Below are 23,599 nucleotides of genomic sequence, written 5' to 3' on the forward strand. Positions count from 1 at the left end.
AGACCTCTGTTGAAACAGTTTGCCAGGTGTCAGGATGGCCGAGCGGTCTAAGGCGCCAGACTCAAGGTTAATACCTTTCCCCTGTGATGAGGAGGATTCTGGTCTCCGATTGGAGGCGTGGGTTCGAATCCCACTTCTGACATGTATGACTGTTTTAAAATAACTTGCATGTATTTTGGCTTACCTGGACAAATGAGGGCACCTGGATGTCCAATCGAAAGGTGGCAATGCAATATAACAGGCAATCTTCTACTGGGTAGTCGGCTCTTCTAGCATTCTTGCGGAGTCGATTTTGACATGTGCTATCTACCCTTAATATGTTGCAGTCCAAGGACATTTCTTCACTGCAGTGGTATTCCCTAATTGCAGTTGCCTGTTTCAGTAGGATGCTGGGTGCTGCCACACAACAAAATTGCTTCAGAAATAGTTTGAGGAACATGACACAGTTTTCAAGGTGCGACGCACATGCCGATTACTACGGTTCTGCCCCTTTTGACTCATATCCACATGGATGCTCATTGTGCAGAATCAGAGTCTGAATCAGCAGAATTCTGAACTACCTGTTTCACAGAGTGTGTTAGATACCTTTTGAACCGAACGTCCGACAAAGCCTTGACATCCAACTTTAATGATCTTGCAGAGAGACGACTTTGGCTTAGTTCTGCCACTCTATCTTGCATTTCCAGTCAGCATCGTTCTGTAGAAGGCCAGATGACTTCACCTCTTGACTTAGTTTGCTATTGTCCTAAGATTTGACAATGGACATGGACATCCATGTGCTGCTAAGAACACTACTAAAATCAAGTTACATGACTTTATCCGGATGTTGGAAATGGCCAGGCCATTCTTTCCTTGATACAATTTTCTACAGTTTGGAGAACACTGCTGTCTGTCTTCTACAGGTAGGCCATTGTGAGGTAGGAATTAAAGTGGAGCAAATTTTAAAAAATGTCACTTTCTGTGTAGTATCCAGACAGAATAACTGCAGAACCATGTAGTCTTGGAAATTATATTTAACCGTCATCTGATACAGAATAGCATTTTACAATTGAGGTTAGCCCTTTCTCATCCATTACTCTGCCAACTTTCTAAGAACTATAGTTACTTATCCACAATGTACTTGGCTAGCTTAGCTGAATTGGTGTTCTTTGGCTTGAGACCTCATCAAATTATGTCTACTGTCTCCTGGCATATGGTAACAAATACTACCAGTGATAAGACCTCTGTTGAAACAGCATGCCGGGTGTCAGAATGGCCGAGCGGTCTAAGGCGCCAGACTCAAGGTTAATAACTTTCCCCTGTGATGAGGAGGATTCTGGTCTCCGATTGGAGGCGTGGGTTCGAATCCCACTTCTGACATGTATGACTGTTTTAAAATAACTTTCCCCTGTGATGAGGAGGATTCTGGTCTCCGATTGGAGGCGTGGGTTCGAATCCCACTTCTGACATGTATGACTGTTTTAAAATAACTTGCATGTATTTTGGCTTACCTGGACAAATGAGGGCACCTGGATGTCCAATCGAAAGGTGGCAATGCAATATAACAGGCAATCTTCTACTGGGTAGCCGGCTCTTCTAGCATTCTTGCGGAGTCGATTTTGACATGTGCTAACTACCCTTAATATGTTGCAGTCCAAGGACATTTCTTCACTGCAGTGGTATTCCCTAATTGCAGTTGCCTGTTTCAGTAGGATGCTGGGTGCTGCCACACAACAAAATTGCTTCAGAAATAGTTTGAGGAACATGACACAGTTTTCAAGGTGCGACGCACATGCCGATTACTGCGGTTCTGCCCCTTTTGACTCATATCCACATGGATGCTCATTGTGCAGAATCAGAGTCTGAATCAGCAGAATTCTGAACTACCTGTTTCACAGAGTGTGTTAGATACCTTTTGAACCGAACGTCCGACAAAGCCTTGACATCCAACTTTAATGATCCTGCAGAGAGACGACTTTGGCTTAGTTCTGCCACTCTATCTTGCATTTCCAGTCAGCATCGTTCTGTAAAAGGCCAGATGACTTCACCTCTTGACTTAGTTTGCTATTGTCCTAAGATTTGACAATGGACATGGACATCCATGTGCTGCTAAGAACACTACCAAAATCAAGTTACATGACTTTATCCGGATGTTGGAAATGGCCAGGCCATTCTTTCCTTGATACAATTTTCTACAGTTTGGAGAACACTGCTGTCTGTCTTCTACAGGTAGGCCATTGTGTGGTAGGAATTAAAGTGGAGCAAATTTTAAAAAATGTCACTTTCTGTGTAGTATCCAGACAGAATAACTGCAGAACCATGTAGTCTTGGAAATGATATTTAACCGTCATCTGATACAGAATAGCATTTTACAATTGAGGTTAGCCCTTTCTCATCCATTACTCTGCCAACTTTCTAAGAACTATAGTTACTTATCCACAATGTACTTGGCTAGCTTAGCTGAATTGGTGTTCTTTGGCTTGAGACCTCATCAAATTATGTCTACTGTCTCCTGGCATATGGTACCAAATACTACCAGTGATAAGACCTCTGTTGAAACAGTTTGCCAGGTGTCAGGATGGCCGAGCGGTCTAAGGCGCCAGACGCAAGATTAATACCTTTCCTCTGTGATGAGGAGGATTCTGGTCTCCGATTGGAGGCGTGGGTTCGAATCCCACTTCTGACATGTATGACTGTTTTAAAATAACTTGCATGTATTTTGGCTTACCTGGACAAATGAGGGCACCTGGATGTCCAATCGAAAGGTGGCAATGCAATATAACAGGCAATCTTCTACTGGGTAGCCGGCTCTTCTAGCATTCTTGCGGAGTTGATTTTGACATGTGCTAACTACCCTTAATATGTTGCAGTCCAAGGACATTTCTTCACTGCAGTGGTATTCCCTAATTGCAGTTGCCTGTTTCAGTAGGATGCTGGGTGCTGCCACACACCAAAATTGCTTCAGAAATAGTTTGAGGAACATGACACAGTTTTGACTTAGTTTCTAAACTACCTGTTTCACAGAGTGTGTTAGATACCTTTTGAACCGAACGTCCGACAAAGCCTTGACATCCAACTTTAATGATCTTGCAGAGAGACGACTTTGGCTTAGTTCTGCCACTCTATCTTGCATTTCCAGTCAGCATCGTTCTGTAGAAGGCCAGATGACTTCACCTCTTGACTTAGTTTGCTATTGTCCTAAGATTTGACAATGGCCATGGACATCCATGTGCTGCTAAGAACACTACTAAATTCAAGTTACATGACTTTATCCGGATCTTGGAAATGGCCAGGCCATTCTTTCCTTGATACAATTTTCTACAGTTTGGAGAACACTGCTGTCTGTCTTCTATAGGTAGGCCATTGTGTGGTAGGAATTAAAGTGGAGCAAATATTACAAAATGTCACTTTCTGTGTAGTATCCAGACAGAATAACTGCAGAACCATGTAGTCTTGGAAATTATATTTAACCATCATCTGATACAGAATAGCATTTTCCAAATGAGGTTAGCCTTTTCTCATCCATTACCACGCCAACTTTCTTAAAGTACTATCGTTACTTATCCACAATGTACTTGGCTAGCTGAGCTGAATTGGTGTTCTTTGGCTTGAGACCTCATCAAATTATGTCTACTGTCTCCTGGCATATGGTAACAAATACTACCAGTGATAAGACCTCTGTTGAAACAGTTTGCCAGGTGTCAGGATGGCCGAGCGGTCTAAGGCGCCAGACTCAAGGTTAATACCTTTCCCCTGTGATAAGGAGGATTCTGCTCTCCGATTGGAGGCGTCGGTTCGAATCCCACTTTTGACATGTATGACTGTTTTAAAATGACTTGCATGTATTTTGGCTTACCTGGACAAATGAGGGCACCTGGATGTCCAATCGAAAGGTGGCAATGCAATATAACAGGCAATCTTCTACTGGGTAGCCGGCTCTTCTAGCATTCTTGCGGAGTCGATTTTGACATGTGCTAACTACCCTTAATATGTTGCAGTCCAAGGACATTTCTTCACTGCAGTGGTATTCCCTAATTGCAGTTGCCTGTTTCAGTAGGATGCTGGGAGCTGCCACACAACAAAATTGCTTCAGAAATAGTTTGAGGAACATGACACAGTTTTCAAGGTGCGACGCACATGCCGATTACTGCGGTTCTGCCCCTTTTGACTCATATCCACATGGATGCTCATTGTGCAGAATCAGAGTCTGAATCAGCAGAATTCTGAACTACCTGTTTCACAGAGTGTGTTAGATACCTTTTGAACCGAACGTCCGACAAAGCCTTGACATCCAACTTTAATGATCCTGCAGAGAGACGACTTTGGCTTAGTTCTGCCACTCTATCTTGCATTTCCAGTCAGCATCGTTCTGTAGAAGGCCAGATGACTTCACCTCCTGACTTAGTTTGCTATTGTCCTAAGATTTGACAATGGACATGGACATCCATGTGCTGCTAAGAACACTACCAAAATCAAGTTACATGACTTTATCCGGATGTTGGAAATGGCCAGGCCATTCTTTCCTTGATACAATTTTCTACAGTTTGGAGAACACTGCTGTCTGTCTTCTACAGGTAGACCATTGTGTGGTAGGAATTAAAGTGGAGCAAAGTTTTAAAAATGTCACTTTCTGTGTAGTATCCAGACAGAATAACTGCAGAACTATGTAGTCTTGGAAATTATATTTAACCGTCATCTGATACAGAATAGCATTTTACAATTGAGGTTAGCCCTTTCTCATCCATTACTCTGCCAACTTTCTAAGAACTATAGTTACTTATCCACAATGTACTTGGCTAGCTTAGCTGAATTGGTGTTCTTTGGCCTGAGACCTCATCAAATTATGTCTACTGTCTCCTGGCATATGGTACCAAATACTACCAGTGATAAGACCTCTGTTGAAACAGTTTGCCAGGTGTCAGGATGGCCGAGCGGTCTAAGGCACCAGACTCAAGGTTAATACCTTTCCCCTGTGATGAGGAGGATTCTGGTCTCCGATTGGAGGCGTGGGTTCGAATCCCACTTCTGACATGTATGACTGTTTTAAAATAACTTGCATGTATTTTGGCTTACCTGGACAAATGAGGGCACCTGGATGTCCAATCGAAAGGTGGCAATGCAATATAACAGGCAATCTTCTACTGGGTAGCCGGCTCTTCTAGCATTCTTGCGGAGTCGATTTTGACATGTGCTAACTACCCTTAATATGTTGCAGTCCAAGGACATTTCTTCACTGCAGTGGTATTCCCTAATTGCAGTTGCCTGTTTCAGTAGGATGCTGGGTGCTACCACACAACAAAATTGCTTCAGAAATAGTTTGAGGAACATGACACAGTTTTCAAGGTGCGACGCACATGCCGATTACTGCGGTTCTGCCCCTTTTGACTCATATCCACATGGATGCTCATTGTGCAGAATAAGAGTCTGAATCAGCAGAATTCTGAACTACCTGTTTCACAGTGTGTTAGATACCTTTTGAACCGAACGTCCGACAAAGCCTTGACATCCAACTTTAATGATCTTGCAGAGAGACGACTTTGGCTTAGTTCTGCCACTCTATCTTGCATTTCCAGTCAGCATTGTTCTGTAGAAGGCCAGATGACTTCACCTCTTGACTTAGTTTGCTATTGTCCTAAGATTTGACAATGGACATGGACATCCATGTGCTGCTAAGAACACTACTAAAATCAAGTTACATGACTTTATCCGGATGTTGGAAATGGCCAGGCCATTCTTTCCTTGATACAATTTTCTACAGTTTGGAGAACACTGCTGTCTGTCTTCTACAGGTAGGCCATTGTGTGGTAGGAATTAAAGTGGAGCAAATTTTAAAAAATGTCACTTTCTGTGTAGTATCCAGACAGAATAACTGCAGAACCATGTAGTCTTGGAAATTATATTTAACCGTCATCTGATACAGAATAGCATTTTACAATTGAGGTTAGCCCTTTCTCATCCATTACTCTGCCAACTTTCTAACTACTATAGTTACTTATCCACAATGTACTTGGCTAGCTGAGCTGAATTGGTGTTCTTTGGCTTGAGACCTCATCAAATTATGTCTACTGTCTCCTGGCATATGGTAACAAATACTACCAGTGATAAGACCTCTGTTGAAACAGTTTGCCAGGTGTCAGGATGGCCGAGCGGTCTAAGGCGCCAGACTCAAGGTTAATACCTTTCCCCTGTGATAAGGAGGATTCTGCTCTCCGATTGGAGGTGTCGGTTCGAATCCCACTTTTGACATGTATGACTGTTTTAAAATAACTTGCATGTATTTTGGCTTACCTGGACAAATGAGGGCACCTGGATGTCCAATCGAAAGGTGGCAATGCAATATAACAGGCAATCTTCTACTGGGTAGCCGGCTCTTCTAGCATTCTTGCGGAGTCGATTTTGACATGTGCTAACTACCCTTAATATGTTGCAGTCCAAGGACATTTCTTCACTGCAGTGGTATTCCCTAATTGCAGTTGCCTGTTTCAGTAGGATGCTGGGAGCTGCCACACAACAAAATTGCTTCAGAAATAGTTTGAGGAACATGACACAGTTTTCAAGGTGCGACGCACATGCCGATTACTGCGGTTCTGCCCCTTTTGACTCATATCCACATGGATGCTCATTGTGCAGAATCAGAGTCTGAATCAGCAGAATTCTGAACTACCTGTTTCACAGAGTGTGTTAGATACCTTTTGAACCGAACGTCCGACAAAGCCTTGACATCCAACTTTAATGATCCTGCAGAGAGACGACTTTGGCTTAGTTCTGCCACTCTATCTTGCATTTCCAGTCAGCATCGTTCTGTAGAAGGCCAGATGACTTCACCTCCTGACTTAGTTTGCTATTGTCCTAAGATTTGACAATGGACATGGACATCCATGTGCTGCTAAGAACACTACCAAAATCAAGTTACATGACTTTATCCGGATGTTGGAAATGGCCAGGCCATTCTTTCCTTGATACAATTTTCTACAGTTTGGAGAACACTGCTGTCTGTCTTCTACAGGTAGACCATTGTGTGGTAGGAATTAAAGTGGAGCAAAGTTTTAAAAATGTCACTTTCTGTGTAGTATCCAGACAGAATAACTGCAGAACTATGTAGTCTTGGAAATTATATTTAACCGTCATCTGATACAGAATAGCATTTTACAATTGAGGTTAGCCCTTTCTCATCCATTACTCTGCCAACTTTCTAAGAACTATAGTTACTTATCCACAATGTACTTGGCTAGCTTAGCTGAATTGGTGTTCTTTGGCCTGAGACCTCATCAAATTATGTCTACTGTCTCCTGGCATATGGTACCAAATACTACCAGTGATAAGACCTCTGTTGAAACAGTTTGCCAGGTGTCAGGATGGCCGAGCGGTCTAAGGCACCAGACTCAAGGTTAATACCTTTCCCCTGTGATGAGGAGGATTCTGGTCTCCGATTGGAGGCGTGGGTTCGAATCCCACTTCTGACATGTATGACTGTTTTAAAATAACTTGCATGTATTTTGGCTTACCTGGACAAATGAGGGCACCTGGATGTCCAATCGAAAGGTGGCAATGCAATATAACAGGCAATCTTCTACTGGGTAGCCGGCTCTTCTAGCATTCTTGCGGAGTCGATTTTGACATGTGCTAACTACCCTTAATATGTTGCAGTCCAAGGACATTTCTTCACTGCAGTGGTATTCCCTAATTGCAGTTGCCTGTTTCAGTAGGATGCTGGGTGCTACCACACAACAAAATTGCTTCAGAAATAGTTTGAAGAACATGACACAGTTTTCAAGGTGCGACGCACATGCCGATTACTGCGGTTCTGCCCCTTTTGACTCATATCCACATGGATGCTCATTGTGCAGAATCAGAGTCTGAATCAGCAGAATTCTGAACTACCTGTTTCACAGTGTGTTAGATACCTTTTGAACCGAACTATGACAAAGCCTTGACATCCAACTTTAATGATCTTGCAGAGAGACGACTTTGGCTTAGTTCTGGCACTCTATCTTGCATTTCCAGTCAGCATCGTTCTGTAGAAGGCCAGATGACTTCACCTCTTGACTTAGTTTGCTATTGTCCTAAGATTTGACAATGGACATGGACATCCATGTGCTGCTAAGAACACTACTAAAATCAAGTTACATGACTTTATCCGGATGTTGGAAATGGCCAGGCCATTCTTTCCTTGATACAATTTTCTACAGTTTGGAGAACACTGCTGTCTGTCTTCTACAGGTAGGCCATTGTAAGGTAGGAATTAAAGTGGAGCAAATTTTAAAAAATGTCACTTTCTGTGTAGTATCCAGACAGAATAACTGCAGAACCATGTAGGCTTGGAAATTATATTTAACCGTCATCTGATACAGAATAGCATTTTACAATTGAGGTTACCCCTTTCTCATCCATTACTCTGCCAACTTTCTAAGAACTATAGTTACTTATCCACAATGTACTTGGCTAGCTTAGCTGAATTGGTGTTCTTTGGCTTGAGACCTCATCAAATTATGTCTACTGTCTCCTGGCATATGGTAACAAATACTACCAGTGATAAGACCTCTGTTGAAACAGTGTGCCGGGTGTCAGGATGGCCGAGCGGTCTAAGGCGCCAGACTCAAGGTTAATAACTTTCCCCTGTGATGAGGAGGATTCTGGTCTCCGATTGGAGGCGTGGGTTCGAATCCCACTTCTGACATGTATGACTGTTTTAAAATAACTTGCATGTATTTTGGCTTACCTGGACAAATGAGGGCACCTGGATGTCCAATCGAAAGGTGGCAATGCAATATAACAGGCAATCTTCTACTGGGTAGCCGGCTCTTCTAGCATTCTTGCGGAGTCGATTTTGACATGTGCTAACTACCCTTAATATGTTGCAGTCCAAGGACATTTCTTCACTGCAGTGGTATTCCCTAATTGCAGTTGCCTGTTTCAGTAGGATGCTGGGTGCTGCCACACAACAAAATTGCTTCAGAAATAGTTTGAGGAACATGACACAGTTTTCAAGGTGCGACGCACATGCCGATTACTGCGGTTCTGCCCCTTTTGACTCATATCCACATGGATGCTCATTGTGCAGAATCAGAGTCTGAATCAGCAGAATTCTGAACTACCTGTTTCACAGAGTGTGTTAGATACCTTTTGAACCGAACGTCCGACAAAGCCTTGACATCCAACTTTAATAATCTTGCAGAGAGACGACTTTGGCTTAGTTCTGCCACTCTATCTTGCATTTCCAGTCAGCATCGTTCTGTAGAAGGCCAGATGACTTCACCTCTTGACTTAGTTTGCTATTGTCCTAAGATTTGACAATGGACATGGACATCCATGTGCTGCTAAGAACACTACTAAAATCAAGTTACATGACTTTATCCGGATGTTGGAAATGGCCAGGCCATTCTTTCCTTGATACAATTTTCTACAGTTCGGAGAACACTGCTGTCTGTCTTCTACAGGTAGGCCATTGTGTGGTAGGAATTAACGTGGAGCAAATTTTAAAAAATGTCACTTTCTGTGTAGTATCCAGACAGAATAACTGCAGAACCATGTAGTCTTGGAAATTATATTTAACCGTCATCTGATACAGAATAGCATTTTACAATTGAGGTTAGCCCTTTCTTATCAATTACTCTGCCAACTTTCTAAGAACTATAGTTACTTATCCACAATGTACTTGGCTAGCTTAGCTGAATTGGTGTTCTTTGGCTTGAGACCTCATCAAATTATGTCTACTGTCTCCTGGCATATGGTAACAAATACTACCAGTGATAAGACCTCTGTTGAAACAGTGTGCCAGCTGTCAGGATGGCCGAGCGGTCTAAGGCGCCAGACTCAAGGTTAATACCTTTCCCCTGTGCTGAGGAGGATTCTGCTCTCCGATTGGAGGCGTGGGTTCGAATCCCACTTCTGACATGTATGACTGTTTTAAAATAACTTGCATGTATTTTGGCTTACCTGGACAAATGAGGGCACCTGGATGTCCAATCGAAAGGTGGCAATGCAATATAACAGGCAATCTTCTACTGGGTAGCCGGCTCTTCTAGCATTCTTGCGGAGTCGATTTTGACATGTGTTAACTACCCTTAATATGTTGCAGTCCAAGGACATTTCTTCACTGCAGTGGTATTCCCTAATTGCAGTTGCCTGTTTCAGTAGGATGCTGGGTGCTGCCACACAACAAAATTGCTTCAGAAATAGTTTGAGGAACATGACACAGTTTTCAAGGTGCGACGCACATGCCGATTACTGCGGTTCTGCCCCTTTTGACTCATATCCACATGGATGCTCATTGTGCAGAATCAGAGTCTGAATCAGCAGAATTCTGAACTACCTGTTTCACAGAGTGTGTTAGATACCTTTTAAACCGAACGTCCGACAAAGCCTTGACATCCAACTTTAATGATCTTGCAGAGAGACGACTTTGGCTTAGTTCTGCCACTCTATCTTGCATTTCCAGTCAGCATCGTTCTGTAGAAGGCCAGATGACTTCACCTCTTGACTTAGTTTGCTATTGTCCTAAGATTTGACAATGGACATGGACATCCATGTGCTGCTAAGAACACTACTAAAATCAAGTTACATGACTTTATCCGGATGTTGGAAATGGCCAGGCCATTCTTTCCTTGATACAATTTTCTACAGTTTGGAGAACACTGCTGTCTGTCTTCTACAGGTAGGCCATTGTGTGGTAGGAATTAACGTGGAGCAAATTTTAAAAAATGTCACTTTCTGTGTAGTATCCAGACAGAATAACTGCAGAACCATGTAGTCTTGGAAATTATATTTAACCGTCATCTGATACAGAATAGCATTTTACAATTGAGGTTAGCCCTTTCTCATCCATTACTTTGCCAACTTTCTAAGAACTATAGTTACTTATCCACAATGTACTTGGCTAGCTTAGCTGAATTGGTGTTCTTTGGCCTGAGACCTCATCAAATTATGTCTACTGTCTCCTGGCATATGGTACCAAATACTACCAGTGATAAGACCTCTGTTGAAACAGTTTGCCAGGTGTCAGGATGGCCGAGCGGTCTAAGGCGCCAGACTCAAGGTTAATACCTTTCCCCTGTGATGAGGAGGATTCTGGTCTCCGATTGGAGGCGTGGGTTCGAATCCCACTTCTGACATGTATGACTGTTTTAAAATAACTTGCATGTATTTTGGCTTACCTGGACAAATGAGGGCACCTGGATGTCCAATCGAAAGGTGGCAATGCAATATAACAGGCAATCTTCTACTGGGTAGCCGGCTCTTCTAGCATTCTTGCGGAGTCGATTTTGACATGTGCTAACTACCCTTAATATGTTGCAGTCCAAGGACATTTCTTCACTGCAGTGGTATTCCCTAATTGCAGTTGCCTGTTTCAGTAGGATGCTGGGTGCTGCCACACAACAAAATTGCTTCAGAAATAGTTTGAGGAACATGACACAGTTTTGACTTAGTTTCTAAACTACCTGTTTCACAGAGTGTGTTAGATACCTTTTAAACCGAACGTCCGACAAAGCCTTGACATCCAACTTTAATGATCTTGCAGAGAGACGACTTTGGCTTAGTTCTGCCACTCTATCTTGCATTTCCAGTCAGCATCGTTCTGTCGAAGGCCAGATGACTTCACCTCTTGACTTAGTTTGCTATTGTCCTAGGATTTGACAATGGACATGGACATCCATGTGCTGCTAAGAACACTACTAAAATCAAGTTACATGACTTTATCCGGATGTTGGAAATGGCCAGGCCATTCTTTCCTTGATACAATTTTCTACAGTTTGGAGAACACTGCTGTCTGTCTTCTACATGTAGGCCATTGTGTGGTAGGAATTAAAGTGGAGCAAATTTTAAAAAATGTCACTTTCTGTGTAGTATCCAGACAGAATAACTGCAGAACCATGTAGTCTTGGAAATTATATTTAACCATCATCTGATACAGAATAGCATTTTACAATTGAGGTTAGCCCTTTCTCATCCATTACTCTGCCAACTTTCTAACTACTATAGTTACTTATCCACAATGTACTTGGCTAGCTGAGCTGAATTGGTGTTCTTTGGCTTGAGACCTCATCAAATTATGTCTACTGTCTCCTGGCATATGGTAACAAATACTACCAGTGATAAGACCTCTGTTGAAACAGTTTGCCAGGTGTCAGGATGGCCGAGCGGTCTAAGGCGCCAGACTCAAGGTTAATACCTTTCCCCTGTGATAAGGAGGATTCTGCTCTCCGATTGGAGGCGTCGGTTCGAATCCCACTTTTGACATGTATGACTGTTTTAAAATAACTTGCATGTATTTTGGCTTACCTGGACACATGAGGGCACCTGGATGTCCAATCGAAAGGTGGCAATGCAATATAACAGGCAATCTTCTACTGGGTAGCCGGCTCTTCTAGCATTCTTGCGGAGTCGATTTTGACATGTGCTAACTACCCTTAATATGTTGCAGTCCAAGGACATTTCTTCACTGCAGTGGTATTCCCTAATTGCAGTTGCCTGTTTCAGTAGGATGCTGGGAGCTGCCACACAACAAAATTGCTTCAGAAATAGTTTGAGGAACATGACACAGTTTTCAAGGTGCGACGCACATGCCGATTACTGCGGTTCTGCCCCTTTTGACTCATATCCACATGGATGCTCATTGTGCAGAATCAGAGTCTGAATCAGCAGAATTCTGAACTACCTGTTTCACAGAGTGTGTTAGATACCTTTTGAACCGAACGTCCGACAAAGCCTTGACATCCAACTTTAATGATCCTGCAGAGAGACGACTTTGGCTTAGTTCTGCCACTCTATCTTGCATTTCCAGTCAGCATCGTTCTGTAGAAGGCCAGATGACTTCACCTCCTGACTTAGTTTGCTATTGTCCTAAGATTTGACAATGGACATGGACATCCATGTGCTGCTAAGAACACTACCAAAATCAAGTTACATGACTTTATCCGGATGTTGGAAATGGCCAGGCCATTCTTTCCTTGATACAATTTTCTACAGTTTGGAGAACACTGCTGTCTGTCTTCTACAGGTAGACCATTGTGTGGTAGGAATTAAAGTGGAGCAAAGTTTTAAAAATGTCACTTTCTGTGTAGTATCCAGACAGAATAACTGCAGAACTATGTAGTCTTGGAAATTATATTTAACCGTCATCTGATACAGAATAGCATTTTACAATTGAGGTTAGCCCTTTCTCATCCATTACTCTGCCAACTTTCTAAGAACTATAGTTACTTATCCACAATGTACTTGGCTAGCTGAGCTGAATTGGTGTTCTTTGGCTTGAGACCTCATCAAATTATGTCTACTGTCTCCTGGCATATGGTACCAAATACTACCAGTGATAAGACCTCTGTTGAAACAGTTTGCCAGGTGTCAGGATGGCCGAGCGGTCTAAGGCGCCAGACTCAAGGTTAATACCTTTCCCCTGTGATGAGGAGGATTCTGGTCTCCGATTGGAGGCGTGGGTTCGAATCCCACTTCTGACATGTATGACTGTTTTAAAATAACTTGCATGTATTTTGGCTTACCTGGACAAATGAGGGCACCTGGATGTCCAATCGAAAGGTGGCAATGCAATATAACAGGCAATCTTCTACTGGGTAGCCGGCTCTTCTAGCATTCTTGCGGAGTCGATTTTGACATGTGTTAACTACCCTTAATATGTTGCAGTCCAAGGACATTTCTTCACTGCAGTGGTATTCCCTAATTGCAGTTGCCTGTTTCAGTAGGATGCTGGGTGCTGCCACACAACAAAATTGCTTCAGAAATAGTTTGAGGAACATGACACAGTTTTCAAGGTGCGACGCACATGCCGATTACTGCGGTTCTGCCCCTTTTGACTCATATCCACATGGATGCTCATTGTGCAGAATCAGAGTCTGAATCAGCAGAATTCTGAACTACCTGTTTCACAGAGTGTGTTAGATACCTTTTGAACCGAACGTCCGACAAAGCCTTGACATCCAACTTTAATGATCTTGCAGAGAGACGACTTTGGCTTAGTTCTGCCACTCTATCTTGCATTTCCAGTCAGCATCGTTCTGTAGAAGGCCAGATGACTTCACCTCTTGACTTAGTTTGCTATTGTCCTAAGATTTGACAATGGACATGGACATCCATGTGCTGCTAAGAACACTACCAAAATCAAGTTACATGACTTTATCCGGATGTTGGAAATGGCCAGGCCATTCTTTCCTTGATACAATTTTCTACAGTTTGGAGAACACTGCTGTCTGTCTTCTACAGGTAGGCCATTGTGTGGTAGGAATTAAAGTGGAGCAAATTTTAAAAAATGTCACTTTCTGTGTAGTATCCAGACAGAATAACTGCAGAACCATGTAGTCTTGGAAATGATATTTAACCGTCATCTGATACAGAATAGCATTTTACAATTGAGGTTAGCCCTTTCTCATCCATTACTCTGCCAACTTTCTAAGAACTATAGTTACTTATCCACAATGTACTTGGCTAGCTTAGCTGAATTGGTGTTCTTTGGCTTGAGACCTCATCAAATTATGTCTACTGTCTCCTGGCATATGGTAACAAATACTACCAGTGATAAGACCTCTGTTGAAACAGTTTGCCAGGTGTCAGGATGGCCGAGCGGTCTAAGGCGCCAGACTCAAGGTTAATACCTTTCCCCTGTGATGAGGAGGATTCTGGTCTCCGATTGGAGGCGTGGGTTCGAATCCCACTTCTGACATGTATGACTGTTTTAAAATAACTTGCATGTATTTTGGCTTACCTGGACAAATGAGGGCACCTGGATGTCCAATCGAAAGGTGGCAATGCAATATAACAGGCAATCTTCTACTGGGTAGCCGGCTCTTCTAGCATTCTTGCGGAGTCGATTTTGACATGTGCCAACTACCCTTAATATGTTGCACTCCAAGGACATTTCTTCACTGCAGTGGTATTTCCTAATTGCAGTTGCCTGTTTCAGTAGGATGCTGGGTGCTGCCACACAACAAAATTGCTTCAGAAATAGTTTGAGGAACATGACACAGTTTTGACTTAGTTTCTGAACTACCTGTTTCACAGAGTGTGTTAGATACCTTTTGAACCGAACGTCCGACAAAGCCTTGACATCCAACTTTAATGATCTTGCAGAGAGACGACTTTGGCTTAGTTCTGCCACTCTATCTTGCATTTCCAGTCAGCATCGTTCAGTAGAAGGCCAGATGACTTCACCTCTTGACTTAGTTTGCTATTGTCCTAAGATTTGACAATGGACATGGACATCCATGTGCTGCTAAGAACACTACTAAAATCAAGTTACATGACTTTATCCGGATGTTGGAAATGGCCAGGCCATTCTTTCCTTGATACAATTTTCTACAGTTTGGAGAACACTGCTGTCTGTCTTCTACAGGTAGGCCATTGTGAGGTAGGAATTAAAGTGGAGCAAATTTTAAAAAATGTCACTTTCTGTGTAGTATCCAGACAGAATAACTGCAGAACCATGTAGTCTTGGAAATGATATTTAACCGTCATCTGATACAGAATAGCATTTTACAATTGAGGTTAGCCCTTTCTCATCCATTACTCTGCCAACTTTCTAAGAACTATAGTTACTTATCCACAACATACTTGGCTAGCTGAGCTGAATTGGTGTTCTTTGGCCTCGAGACCTCATCAAATTATGTCTACTGTCTCCTGGCATATGGTACCAAATACTACCAGTGATAAGACCTCTGTTGAAATAGCTGATACAGAATAGCATTTTACATTTGAGGTTAGCCCTTTCTCATCCATTACTCTGCCAACTTTCTAACTACTATAGTTACTTATCCACAATGTACTTGGCTAGCTGAGCTGAATTGGTGTTCTTTGGCTTGAGACCTCATCAAATTATGTCTACTGTCTCCTGGCATATGGTAACAAATACTACCAGTGATAAGACCTCTGTTGAAACAGTTTGCCAGGTGTCAGGATGGCCGAGCGGTCTAAGGCGCCAGACTCAAGGTTAATACCTTTCCCCTGTGATGAGGAGGATTCTGGTCTCCGATTGGAGGCGTGGGTTCGAATCCCACTTCTGACATGTATGACTGTTTTAAAATAACTTGCATGTATTTTGGCTTACCTGGACAAATGAGGGCACCTGGATGTCCAATCGAAAGGTGGCAATGCAATATAACAGGCAATCTTCTACTGGGTAGCCGGCTCTTCTAGCATTCTTGCGGAGTCGATTTTGACATGTGTTAACTACCCTTAATATGTTGCAGTCCAAGGACATTTCTTCACTGCAGTGGTATTCCCTAATTGCAGTTGCCTGTTTCAGTAGGATGCTGGGTGCTGCCACACAACAAAATTGCTTCAGAAATAGTTTGAGGAACATGACACAGTTTTCAAGGTGCGACGCACATGCCGATTACTGCGGTTCTGCCCCTTTTGACTCATATCCACATGGATGCTCATTGTGCAGAATCAGAGTCTGAATCAGCAGAATTCTGAACTACCTGTTTCACAGAGTGTGTTAGATACCTTTTGAACCGAACGTCCGACAAAGCCTTGACATCCAACTTTAATGATCTTGCAGAGAGACGACTTTGGCTTAGTTCTGCCACTCTATCTTGCATTTCCAGTCAGCATCGTTCTGTAGAAGGCCAGATGACTTCACCTCTTGACTTAGTTTGCTATTGTCCTAAGATTTGACAATGGACATGGACATCCATGTGCTGCTAAGAACACTACCAAAATCAAGTTACATGACTTTATCCGGATGTTGGAAATGGCCAGGCCATTCTTTCCTTGATACAATTTTCTACAGTTTGGAGTACACTGCTGTCTGTCTTCTACAGGTAGGCCATTGTGTGGTAGGAATTAAAGTGGAGCAAATTTTAAAAAAATGACACTTTCTGTGTAGTATCCAGACAGAATAACTGCAGAACCATGTAGTCTTGGAAATGATATTTAACCGTCATCTGATACAGAATAGCATTTTACAATTGAGGTTAGCCCTTTCTCATCCATTACTCTGCCAACTTTCTAAGAACTATAGTTACTTATCCACAATGTACTTGGCTAGCTTAGCTGAATTGGTGTTCTTTGGCTTGAGACCTCATCAAATTATGTCTACTGTCTCCTGGCATATGGTAACAAATACTACCAGTGATAAGACCTCTGTTGAAACAGTTTGCCAGGTGTCAGGATGGCCGAGCGGTCTAAGGCGCCAGACTCAAGGTTAATTCCTTTCCCCTGTGATGAGGAGGATTCTGGTCTCCGATTGGAGGCGTGGGTTCAAATCCCACTTCTGACATGTATGACTGTTTTAAAATAACTTGCATGTATTTTGGCTTACCTGGACAAATGAGGGCACCTGGATGTCCAATCGAAAGGTGGCAATGCAATATAACAGGCAATCTTCTACTGGGTAGCCGGCTCTTCTAGCATTCTTGCGGAGTCGATTTTGACATGTGCTAACTACCCTTAATATGTTGCAGTCCAAGGACATTTCTTCACTGCAGTGGTATTCCCTAATTGCAGTTGCCTGTTTCAGTAGGATGCTGGGTGCTGCCACACAACAAAATTGCTTCAGAAATAGTTTGAGGAACATGACACAGTTTTGACTTAGTTTCTGAACTACCTGTTTCACAGAGTGTGTTAGATACCTTTTGAACCGAACGTCCGACAAAGCCTTGACATCCAACTTTAATGATCTTGCAGAGAGACGACTTTGGCTTAGTTCTGCCACTCTATCTTGCATTTCCAGTCAGCATCGTTCTGTAGAAGGCCAGATGACTTCACCTCCTGACTTAGTTTGCTATTGTCCTAAGATTTGACAATGGACATGGACATCCATGTGCTGCTAAGAACACTACCAAAATCAAGTTACATGACTTTATCCGGATGTTGGAAATGGCCAGGCCATTCTTTCCTTGATACAATTTTCTACAGTTTGGAGAACACTGCTGTCTGTCTTCTACAGGTAGACCATTGTGTGGTAGGAATTAAAGTGGAGCAAAGTTTTAAAAATGTCACTTTCTGTGTAGTATCCAGACAGAATAACTGCAGAACTATGTAGTCTTGGAAATTATATTTAACCGTCATCTGATACAGAATAGCATTTTACAATTGAGGTTAGCCCTTTCTCATCCATTACTCTGCCAACTTTCTAAGAACTATAGTTACTTATCCACAATGTACTTGGCTAGCTTAGCTGAATTGGTGTTCTTTGGCCTGAGACCTCATCAAATTATGTCTACTGTCTCCTGGCATATGGTACCAAATACTACCAGTGATAAGACCTCTGTTGAAACAGTTTGCCAGGTGTCAGGATGGCCGAGCGGTCTAAGGCACCAGACTCAAGGTTAATACCTTTCCCCTGTGATGAGGAGGATTCTGGTCTCCGATTGGAGGCGTGGGTTCGAATCCCACTTCTGACATGTATGACTGTTTTAAAATAACTTGCATGTATTTTGGCTTACCTGGACAAATGAGGGCACCTGGATGTCCAATCGAAAGGTGGCAATGCAATATAACAGGCAATCTTCTACTGGGTAGCCGGCTCTTCTAGCATTCTTGCGGAGTCGATTTTGACATGTGCTAACTACCCTTAATATGTTGCAGTCCAAGGACATTTCTTCACTGCAGTGGTATTCCCTAATTGCAGTTGCCTGTTTCAGTAGGATGCTGGGTGCTACCACACAACAAAATTGCTTCAGAAATAGTTTGAAGAACATGACACAGTTTTCAAGGTGCGACGCACATGCCGATTACTGCGGTTCTGCCCCTTTTGACTCATATCCACATGGATGCTCATTGTGCAGAATCAGAGTCTGAATCAGCAGAATTCTGAACTACCTGTTTCACAGTGTGTTAGATACCTTTTGAACCGAACTATGACAAAGCCTTGACATCCAACTTTAATGATCTTGCAGAGAGACGACTTTGGCTTAGTTCTGGCACTCTATCTTGCATTTCCAGTCAGCATCGTTCTGTAGAAGGCCAGATGACTTCACCTCTTGACTTAGTTTGCTATTGTCCTAAGATTTGACAATGGACATGGACATCCATGTGCTGCTAAGAACACTACTAAAATCAAGTTACATGACTTTATCCGGATGTTGGAAATGGCCAGGCCATTCTTTCCTTGATACAATTTTCTACAGTTTGGAGAACACTGCTGTCTGTCTTCTACAGGTAGGCCATTGTAAGGTAGGAATTAAAGTGGAGCAAATTTTAAAAAATGTCACTTTCTGTGTAGTATCCAGACAGAATAACTGCAGAACCATGTAGGCTTGGAAATTATATTTAACCGTCATCTGATACAGAATAGCATTTTACAATTGAGGTTACCCCTTTCTCATCCATTACTCTGCCAACTTTCTAAGAACTATAGTTACTTATCCACAATGTACTTGGCTAGCTTAGCTGAATTGGTGTTCTTTGGCTTGAGACCTCATCAAATTATGTCTACTGTCTCCTGGCATATGGTAACAAATACTACCAGTGATAAGACCTCTGTTGAAACAGTGTGCCGGGTGTCAGGATGGCCGAGCGGTCTAAGGCGCCAGACTCAAGGTTAATAACTTTCCCCTGTGATGAGGAGGATTCTGGTCTCCGATTGGAGGCGTGGGTTCGAATCCCACTTCTGACATGTATGACTGTTTTAAAATAACTTGCATGTATTTTGGCTTACCTGGACAAATGAGGGCACCTGGATGTCCAATCGAAAGGTGGCAATGCAATATAACAGGCAATCTTCTACTGGGTAGCCGGCTCTTCTAGCATTCTTGCGGAGTCGATTTTGACATGTGCTAACTACCCTTAATATGTTGCAGTCCAAGGACATTTCTTCACTGCAGTGGTATTCCCTAATTGCAGTTGCCTGTTTCAGTAGGATGCTGGGTGCTGCCACACAACAAAATTGCTTCAGAAATAGTTTGAGGAACATGACACAGTTTTCAAGGTGCGACGCACATGCCGATTACTGCGGTTCTGCCCCTTTTGACTCATATCCACATGGATGCTCATTGTGCAGAATCAGAGTCTGAATCAGCAGAATTCTGAACTACCTGTTTCACAGAGTGTGTTAGATACCTTTTGAACCGAACGTCCGACAAAGCCTTGACATCCAACTTTAATAATCTTGCAGAGAGACGACTTTGGCTTAGTTCTGCCACTCTATCTTGCATTTCCAGTCAGCATCGTTCTGTAGAAGGCCAGATGACTTCACCTCTTGACTTAGTTTGCTATTGTCCTAAGATTTGACAATGGACATGGACATCCATGTGCTGCTAAGAACACTACTAAAATCAAGTTACATGACTTTATCCGGATGTTGGAAATGGCCAGGCCATTCTTTCCTTGATACAATTTTCTACAGTTCGGAGAACACTGCTGTCTGTCTTCTACAGGTAGGCCATTGTGTGGTAGGAATTAACGTGGAGCAAATTTTAAAAAATGTCACTTTCTGTGTAGTATCCAGACAGAATAACTGCAGAACCATGTAGTCTTGGAAATTATATTTAACCGTCATCTGATACAGAATAGCATTTTACAATTGAGGTTAGCCCTTTCTTATCAATTACTCTGCCAACTTTCTAAGAACTATAGTTACTTATCCACAATGTACTTGGCTAGCTTAGCTGAATTGGTGTTCTTTGGCTTGAGACCTCATCAAATTATGTCTACTGTCTCCTGGCATATGGTAACAAATACTACCAGTGATAAGACCTCTGTTGAAACAGTGTGCCAGCTGTCAGGATGGCCGAGCGGTCTAAGGCGCCAGACTCAAGGTTAATACCTTTCCCCTGTGCTGAGGAGGATTCTGCTCTCCGATTGGAGGCGTGGGTTCGAATCCCACTTCTGACATGTATGACTGTTTTAAAATAACTTGCATGTATTTTGGCTTACCTGGACAAATGAGGGCACCTGGATGTCCAATCGAAAGGTGGCAATGCAATATAACAGGCAATCTTCTACTGGGTAGCCGGCTCTTCTAGCATTCTTGCGGAGTCGATTTTGACATGTGTTAACTACCCTTAATATGTTGCAGTCCAAGGACATTTCTTCACTGCAGTGGTATTCCCTAATTGCAGTTGCCTGTTTCAGTAGGATGCTGGGTGCTGCCACACAACAAAATTGCTTCAGAAATAGTTTGAGGAACATGACACAGTTTTCAAGGTGCGACGCACATGCCGATTACTGCGGTTCTGCCCCTTTTGACTCATATCCACATGGATGCTCATTGTGCAGAATCAGAGTCTGAATCAGCAGAATTCTGAACTACCTGTTTCACAGAGTGTGTTAGATACCTTTTAAACCCAACGTCCGACAAAGCCTTGACATCCAACTTTAATGATCTTGCAGAGAGACGACTTTGGCTTAGTTCTGCCACTCTATCTTGCATTTCCAGTCAGCATCGTTCTGTAGAAGGCCAGATGACTTCACCTCTTGACTTAGTTTGCTATTGTCCTAAGATTTGACAATGGACATGGACATCCATGTGCTGCTAAGAACACTACTAAAATCAAGTTACATGACTTTATCCGGATGTTGGAAATGGCCAGGCCATTCTTTCCTTGATACAATTTTCTACAGTTTGGAGAACACTGCTGTCTGTCTTCTACAGGTAGGCCATTGTGTGGTAGGAATTAACGTGGAGCAAATTTTAAAAAATGTCACTTTCTGTGTAGTATCCAGACAGAATAACTGCAGAACCATGTAGTCTTGGAAATTATATTTAACCGTCATCTGATACAGAATAGCATTTTACAATTGAGGTTAGCCCTTTCTCATCCATTACTTTGCCAACTTTCTAAGAACTATAGTTACTTATCCACAATGTACTTGGCTAGCTTAGCTGAATTGGTGTTCTTTGGCCTGAGACCTCATCAAATTATGTCTACTGTCTCCTGGCATATGGTACCAAATACTACCAGTGATAAGACCTCTGTTGAAACAGTTTGCCAGGTGTCAGGATGGCCGAGCGGTCTAAGGCGCCAGACTCAAGGTTAATACCTTTCCCCTGTGATGAGGAGGATTCTGGTCTCCGATTGGAGGCGTGGGTTCGAATCCCACTTCTGACATGTATGACTGTTTTAAAATAACTTGCATGTATTTTGGCTTACCTGGACAAATGAGGGCACCTGGATGTCCAATCGAAAGGTGGCAATGCAATATAACAGGCAATCTTCTACTGGGTAGCCGGCTCTTCTAGCATTCTTGCGGAGTCGATTTTGACATGTGCTAACTACCCTTAATATGTTGCAGTCCAAGGACATTTCTTCACTGCAGTGGTATTCCCTAATTGCAGTTGCCTGTTTCAGTAGGATGCTGGGTGCTGCCACACAACAAAATTGCTTCAGAAATAGTTTGAGGAACATGACACAGTTTTGACTTAGTTTCTAAACTACCTGTTTCACAGAGTGTGTTAGATACCTTTTAAACCGAACGTCCGACAAAGCCTTGACATCCAACTTTAATGATCTTGCAGAGAGACGACTTTGGCTTAGTTCTGCCACTCTATCTTGCATTTCCAGTCAGCATCGTTCTGTCGAAGGCCAGATGACTTCACCTCTTGACTTAGTTTGCTATTGTCCTAGGATTTGACAATGGACATGGACATCCATGTGCTGCTAAGAACACTACTAAAATCAAGTTACATGACTTTATCCGGATGTTGGAAATGGCCAGGCCATTCTTTCCTTGATACAATTTTCTACAGTTTGGAGAACACTGCTGTCTGTCTTCTACATGTAGGCCATTGTGTGGTAGGAATTAAAGTGGAGCAAATTTTAAAAAATGTCACTTTCTGTGTAGTATCCAGACAGAATAACTGCAGAACCATGTAGTCTTGGAAATTATATTTAACCATCATCTGATACAGAATAGCATTTTACAATTGAGGTTAGCCCTTTCTCATCCATTACTCTGCCAACTTTCTAACTACTATAGTTACTTATCCACAATGTACTTGGCTAGCTGAGCTGAATTGGTGTTCTTTGGCTTGAGACCTCATCAAATTATGTCTACTGTCTCCTGGCATATGGTAACAAATACTACCAGTGATAAGACCTCTGTTGAAACAGTTTGCCAGGTGTCAGGATGGCCGAGCGGTCTAAGGCGCCAGACTCAAGGTTAATACCTTTCCCCTGTGATAAGGAGGATTCTGCTCTCCGATTGGAGGCGTCGGTTCGAATCCCACTTTTGACATGTATGACTGTTTTAAAATAACTTGCATGTATTTTGGCTTACCTGGACACATGAGGGCACCTGGATGTCCAATCGAAAGGTGGCAATGCAATATAACAGGCAATCTTCTACTGGGTAGCCGGCTCTTCTAGCATTCTTGCGGAGTCGATTTTGACATGTGCTAACTACCCTTAATATGTTGCAGTCCAAGGACATTTCTTCACTGCAGTGGTATTCCCTAATTGCAGTTGCCTGTTTCAGTAGGATGCTGGGAGCTGCCACACAACAAAATTGCTTCAGAAATAGTTTGAGGAACATGACACAGTTTTCAAGGTGCGACGCACATGCCGATTACTGCGGTTCTGCCCCTTTTGACTCATATCCACATGGATGCTCATTGTGCAGAATCAGAGTCTGAATCAGCAGAATTCTGAACTACCTGTTTCACAGAGTGTGTTAGATACCTTTTGAACCGAACGTCCGACAAAGCCTTGACATCCAACTTTAATGATCC

At 42.7% G+C, this 23,599-nt stretch overlaps 16 non-coding genes across 16 annotated transcripts; all 16 read left to right on the plus strand.

Annotated features, from left to right (window-relative positions):
* The first annotated feature begins 28 nt into the window (after positions 1–28).
* Positions 29–142, plus strand: trnal-caa (transfer RNA leucine (anticodon CAA)). The gene is made up of 2 exons: positions 29–66; positions 97–142. It is a non-coding gene; the product is annotated as a tRNA-Leu (tRNA).
* Positions 143–1,245: 1,103 nt separating this feature from the next.
* Positions 1,246–1,359, plus strand: trnal-caa (transfer RNA leucine (anticodon CAA)). The gene is made up of 2 exons: positions 1,246–1,283; positions 1,314–1,359. It is a non-coding gene; the product is annotated as a tRNA-Leu (tRNA).
* A 1,192-nt stretch (positions 1,360–2,551) lies between these two features.
* On the plus strand, positions 2,552–2,665 carry trnal-caa (transfer RNA leucine (anticodon CAA)). The gene is made up of 2 exons: positions 2,552–2,589; positions 2,620–2,665. It is a non-coding gene; the product is annotated as a tRNA-Leu (tRNA).
* A 2,231-nt stretch (positions 2,666–4,896) lies between these two features.
* On the plus strand, positions 4,897–5,010 carry trnal-caa (transfer RNA leucine (anticodon CAA)). The gene is made up of 2 exons: positions 4,897–4,934; positions 4,965–5,010. It is a non-coding gene; the product is annotated as a tRNA-Leu (tRNA).
* A 2,318-nt stretch (positions 5,011–7,328) lies between these two features.
* trnal-caa (transfer RNA leucine (anticodon CAA)) lies at positions 7,329–7,442 on the plus strand. The gene is made up of 2 exons: positions 7,329–7,366; positions 7,397–7,442. It is a non-coding gene; the product is annotated as a tRNA-Leu (tRNA).
* Positions 7,443–8,542: 1,100 nt separating this feature from the next.
* On the plus strand, positions 8,543–8,656 carry trnal-caa (transfer RNA leucine (anticodon CAA)). Its single transcript has 2 exons — positions 8,543–8,580; positions 8,611–8,656. It is a non-coding gene; the product is annotated as a tRNA-Leu (tRNA).
* Positions 8,657–9,759: 1,103 nt separating this feature from the next.
* trnal-caa (transfer RNA leucine (anticodon CAA)) lies at positions 9,760–9,873 on the plus strand. The gene is made up of 2 exons: positions 9,760–9,797; positions 9,828–9,873. It is a non-coding gene; the product is annotated as a tRNA-Leu (tRNA).
* A 1,103-nt stretch (positions 9,874–10,976) lies between these two features.
* On the plus strand, positions 10,977–11,090 carry trnal-caa (transfer RNA leucine (anticodon CAA)). Its single transcript has 2 exons — positions 10,977–11,014; positions 11,045–11,090. It is a non-coding gene; the product is annotated as a tRNA-Leu (tRNA).
* Positions 11,091–13,319: 2,229 nt separating this feature from the next.
* trnal-caa (transfer RNA leucine (anticodon CAA)) lies at positions 13,320–13,433 on the plus strand. The gene is made up of 2 exons: positions 13,320–13,357; positions 13,388–13,433. It is a non-coding gene; the product is annotated as a tRNA-Leu (tRNA).
* A 1,103-nt stretch (positions 13,434–14,536) lies between these two features.
* trnal-caa (transfer RNA leucine (anticodon CAA)) lies at positions 14,537–14,650 on the plus strand. Its single transcript has 2 exons — positions 14,537–14,574; positions 14,605–14,650. It is a non-coding gene; the product is annotated as a tRNA-Leu (tRNA).
* Positions 14,651–15,874: 1,224 nt separating this feature from the next.
* On the plus strand, positions 15,875–15,988 carry trnal-caa (transfer RNA leucine (anticodon CAA)). Its single transcript has 2 exons — positions 15,875–15,912; positions 15,943–15,988. It is a non-coding gene; the product is annotated as a tRNA-Leu (tRNA).
* A 1,104-nt stretch (positions 15,989–17,092) lies between these two features.
* trnal-caa (transfer RNA leucine (anticodon CAA)) lies at positions 17,093–17,206 on the plus strand. Its single transcript has 2 exons — positions 17,093–17,130; positions 17,161–17,206. It is a non-coding gene; the product is annotated as a tRNA-Leu (tRNA).
* Positions 17,207–18,218: 1,012 nt separating this feature from the next.
* On the plus strand, positions 18,219–18,332 carry trnal-caa (transfer RNA leucine (anticodon CAA)). The gene is made up of 2 exons: positions 18,219–18,256; positions 18,287–18,332. It is a non-coding gene; the product is annotated as a tRNA-Leu (tRNA).
* A 1,100-nt stretch (positions 18,333–19,432) lies between these two features.
* trnal-caa (transfer RNA leucine (anticodon CAA)) lies at positions 19,433–19,546 on the plus strand. The gene is made up of 2 exons: positions 19,433–19,470; positions 19,501–19,546. It is a non-coding gene; the product is annotated as a tRNA-Leu (tRNA).
* A 1,103-nt stretch (positions 19,547–20,649) lies between these two features.
* Positions 20,650–20,763, plus strand: trnal-caa (transfer RNA leucine (anticodon CAA)). The gene is made up of 2 exons: positions 20,650–20,687; positions 20,718–20,763. It is a non-coding gene; the product is annotated as a tRNA-Leu (tRNA).
* A 1,103-nt stretch (positions 20,764–21,866) lies between these two features.
* trnal-caa (transfer RNA leucine (anticodon CAA)) lies at positions 21,867–21,980 on the plus strand. The gene is made up of 2 exons: positions 21,867–21,904; positions 21,935–21,980. It is a non-coding gene; the product is annotated as a tRNA-Leu (tRNA).
* The last annotated feature ends 1,619 nt before the right edge of the window (positions 21,981–23,599 follow it).

Source organism: Clarias gariepinus, chromosome 5 (genome assembly GCF_024256425.1).
Source record: "Clarias gariepinus isolate MV-2021 ecotype Netherlands chromosome 5, CGAR_prim_01v2, whole genome shotgun sequence".
Taxonomy (NCBI): Eukaryota; Metazoa; Chordata; class Actinopteri; order Siluriformes; family Clariidae; genus Clarias; species Clarias gariepinus.